The sequence below is a fragment of the Penaeus chinensis genome, chromosome 13 (genome assembly GCF_019202785.1).
Source record: "Penaeus chinensis breed Huanghai No. 1 chromosome 13, ASM1920278v2, whole genome shotgun sequence".
Taxonomy (NCBI): domain Eukaryota; kingdom Metazoa; phylum Arthropoda; class Malacostraca; order Decapoda; family Penaeidae; genus Penaeus; species Penaeus chinensis.
In genome coordinates this window covers 21816855-21821854 of record NC_061831.1, presented here as the reverse complement: position 1 = coordinate 21821854, position 5000 = coordinate 21816855, and positions in this window count along the sequence as shown.

Sequence of the window (5000 nt, the reverse complement as noted above, 5' to 3'; positions counted from 1 at the left end):
TGGGATTTTTTTCTAAACTTGAGGATGAAGAGTGTGGGTAGAATGGGGTATCGGTAAGGATGGAAAATCGGAACGTAATTGTAACTTAAAGGAGAGGGCATAATCAACTATGTCTGAAAGATGGAACAGATACACATGCACACACACACTCACACCCGCGCACACACACACACACATGCATACATGCACACACACACACACACACACACACACACACACACACACACATATACACAAACACACACACACACACACACATATATATATATATATACATTTATATATATATATATATATAGAGAGAGAGAGAGAGAGAGAGAGAGAGAGAGAATCTCCTCTCAACCAATCTTTTCGCTATATCTTGTCCTCCGTTTAGTATCCCAGTATAAAAAACAAAATTTTTTGTTAAGACAGAATTCAGAATTTTGTTGCGAATTCTCTCACGACGGGACAACAAACACCGGAGGATAAATACGTTGCATATTACTTTCACAAGAAGAATGCTGGGCTCGAGAGAGAGGCCAGCAGGCAGCGGTAACTTAACATTTCCCGGAATTCAGCGACATGAATGAATATCGTTACAATTACCCATTATGATAGAAATGTATTTTATCCATGTTTTGTTTTTATATAATGAATGGTTTGTTAATTTATTAGAGTAATTACCAGCACTCTCACAAGCACGATTAATTCATAATCGAATCACAGTTGTTATTGATAATTCCATACAAATAAAGCAAGGAACAAAACATGGATAGGCCTACCGTTAGTCATAAGGAAAGAGCCATACGGACTTCCGGTAACTATTCGTTTAATATTTCTATTCGTATGCTTTATGCCAAGAGTAGTTAATGAGATGTTTATCATTGATAAAAATCGCCCGAACAATAAGAACGATATCACGATCAATAAAGAAAATAGTAGTAATGATAAAAGTAATGATAATGACAAGAGTATGGAAATAGTAATAAAAGTAATCGTTATAATAGTAATGATAATAATGATATAATATTAATAATAATAATAATAATAACAATAATAATAATAATAATAATAATAATAATAATAATAATGATAGTAATCATGATAATGCTGATGATAATAATGGTAATAATATTAATGATTATGACGATGATGATAATGATGATAATGGTAATGATAACCTTGACAACAACAACAATAATAATAGTAACAATACTAATAATAAAAATAATGATAACAATTATAATAATGATAATAATAATGTTGATGATAATTATGACGATGATGATGATGATCATAATATTAATAGTAACAGTAATAACAATAAAAAAAATAGCAAAGAAACCGGGACATCTCCAGACACGCCCCTCAGCGCCCCAGCCGGACACGCTCCTTCAGCCCTCCGTCGCCCGCAGCCGAGGCTTTCGGACCAGAGACTAGGAAGTACACTCAGTCCACATACTCGAGACGCCTTGAACCTGCACATCCTGGTCGTGTGGGAATGGCCTGCCTCCCAAGACCTGCTGGAGGCTGTGACTGACACGCAGGTGGAGTTGGAGGACGTTCCTGTTTTTTTTTTTTTTTTGGGGGGGGGGGGGGGGAGGGGGTATCTTCTTTTTCGTTATTCTTTTTTTTTTTCTGTTCTTTGTTTCTTATCTTTTCTTTTCTTCTTATTTTTTCTTATTTTGCTATGTTGTCCTTGTTATTATTTTTCTTTTTTTCTGTTTTCTGTTCTTTTCTCTTGTTTTTTCGTCTTTCCCTTCTTTTCTTCTTCTTTTTGTCATTTTTTTTACTGTAGTTTCATTTTTAGGGGGAATTTAGAAGAAAACAAAACTTGTAAACTGACTGAATATATGAATAATTTGTGAGTTGGTAAGATATTCTACTTGAGGAATCTAGATAGATCACTAGCGTAGATAGATAGATAGATAGACAATGTCACAAGTAGGTAATTATATTGATTGATAGGTAGATAGATAGAGACAGAATAGGCGCAGGCATACACACCCATAGATACGTAGATACACCTAAAGGCACACAGATAGATAAACATAACTGTAACGCCATTTCATCTTCATTTCCTCCAACGTGCCTTCGGAGGAACATAGTGATCTAAAAGTGACTTCTTTATGTCTTCATCTTGGAAAAAAAAATATTATCGTCGACATGAAGAATGTGTATAAAAAATACGACGCTTGTGATGAGCAGCGACGCCGGAGGGGGAAGGGAAGAGAGAAGAGAAGGGAGGAGGGAGAGGCAGGAGAGGAGAGAGGAGAAAAAGCGAATTGGTGATGAAAGGCAGGCAGAGAAAGGGTGGAGGAAAGGAGAGAAGAAAGGTGAGAGGGGAGGGAAAGAGAGAACAGAAGGACAGATAAAGGAGGAAAGGGGTATAGCGAAGAAAGGAATGATGAAAGCGTGGGCAGAGGGGAGGAGAGGAAAGCAAGTGAGCGGGCGAAGGAAGACGCAGAAAGGAGAGGAGAGGAGAGGAAGTGGATAGGAGAGAAACGGGGAAGGCAAACGAGCCAACGAGAAAAGAGGAGCGGAGAGCGAGTGCGTAGAAGAGAGGTTAAAACAGGAGAAAAGAGAAGGTAGGAGAGGAGAGTTCAGGCGAAGGAGGGCAGCGCGAGGAGAGGAGAGCGGGCGAGCGCGCGGGCAGGCCTGAGGATTGTGGTCCTCCGCCACCACCCGCGGCGCGCTCTGCTATGTGGGTCACCAGCCCCCCGTCCGCCCGTCCGCCCGTCCGCCCGCAACCCTCGCCCGCCGCCCGCCCGCCCATGCCACGAGCTCAACCGCCTCGGAGCTCCTGACTTCCTGACGCAGCACAATGGCGGGGCTCAGAATGGGCCGAGACATCCTGTGAGTTTTGTTTTATTTGGAGGCATCGGCAGTGCCCGACCTTCCTTCCGACCCGCTGGGCGTGCTAAGGGTTGTGGGATATATATATATATATATATATATATATATATATATATTTATATATACATATATATAAGTAGATAAACACACACATATACACATATATATAAGTAGATAAACAAACACATATACATATATATAAGTAGATAAACACACACATATACATATATATATATATATATATATATATATATAAATATATATATACATATATACACACATATGGCTTGCTTTACGGAGATTACAGATTTTGAATAGATTTTTCAAGTGCAAATACAGATAGATAGGTAAATGGTAAATTACTCTACCGTCTTGACAGAATATCAATAAAAAGTTCATACAGTCATTCAGCTTATTTTCTATAAGTTTCCTCTACCTAGCTAACTATGTGCATATATATATATATATATATATATATATATATATATAAACACACACACACACACACACACATATATATATATGCATATATAGCAAAAAAAAAAAAATATATATATATATACATATGTATGTTTATAAACACATATGTATATATATACACATAAATGGATATATGCATATGTATATAATATATATATATATATACATATATATATGTGTGTGTGTGTGTGTGTGTGTGTGTGTGTGTGTGTGTGCGTGCGTGCGTGCGTGTGTGTGCGTGTGTGTGTGTGTATAAAGAGAGAGAGAGGTAGGCATACTTTGTGTACGTGCATGTCTGTGTGTGTGCGTGTACAAACATGAATAAACAAAGTTTGTCATTAATTCAGTCCGTTTCATAGCAAATTCACGTAAACAGACCCTTTTCTCCCCCACCCAACCATGCTGACAGCATTAACACAAGGCGCACGTTTGACTCACAGGCAGGTGACGACCTCCCCCCCCCCCCCCCAGCGTAAATCCCTCCCTATGATTTATTCAAATCTACGTCACTCCATTGTTCTACGAGACAGATGCGTAAATGCCGCCGATCCGAGCCGGGATTGGGCTGGGTTCTTAAGACGATAAGAGATATGGATAATAAGACAGCTCCCTTCTGTAGGTGAGGTGGCATGGATGTTAAATTGGGGTTAGTATGTTCACCTTCCCCCGGTGGGCTGTTTATAGCGCGTCTCATTTCAAGAAAAGAACAAGTTGGCAACTCCCAGAGGACTTCAATTCGCCAAGTATTATGATTTCTTTATTCGAATTAGCTGACAATTAATACTTATGTTTACATTTTGGTATCTTTATAATTCATATGCAATATTAGTATTGTTTTACACCATTTTTACTATCTTATCTTAATAGAAATAGAAACTTGACGAATCAAAACGCTCTATTCTATGGCCAGTTTTTTTTTTTTTCTATTTTGAGATAAGATGGAGTTAAAATGGGAGAGTAGAGAGACAGAGATTAATGGCAAGGTATATATTGATGTAGCGATCAATGTGATGGCTGGTAAGGTCGGTGGTATTGGAATCGGTAATGATTACGGATAGTGATGGGTGAAGTGCTGATAGTGATGAAAAAGCGTGAATGAAAATCAATTGTTTTTTTACATTATGTGAAAATCTTTTGCAATAGGGACTTTATATCATCTGACCAGGGAGACAATCAATAAAGTAAACGAAAGTATAGGTTTATCAGAAACACACAACCAAGAATGCAGAAATATACCATTTAAAATACAGCCAATTTCAGATAAAATAATTTAAAACACACACCAACGACCCAACTACATCACACACCTTGAAACTCACACACGCAAGACGTAAACAGAAAAGGAGAGAAGATTGATCCAGAGAATCAGAGTTGGATACAGATCGTCAGCCAACCACAGCAAATCTTATCATCCTTCATATCCCCAAAGCGCCCTTTGTGCCAGGCTATCAGAGCGTAAGGGCGTAGTAGCAGCAGCGTCAGTCTCATATGTACTTTCGCGTGTCTGGGAGGCCGTAGCACTGGGGACGATAGAGTAATACTTCGTGTTGTGAATATTTCGTTTCCTCAGTTTGTTTTGGTCGTTGCTGTTGGAAAAAAATGGATGTTTTAAGCTTGTTTAGGATTTACGCGGGGGGGGGGGGGGGGGAGGGGGGCTGCGAATCAATAATAATGGCTGAGGA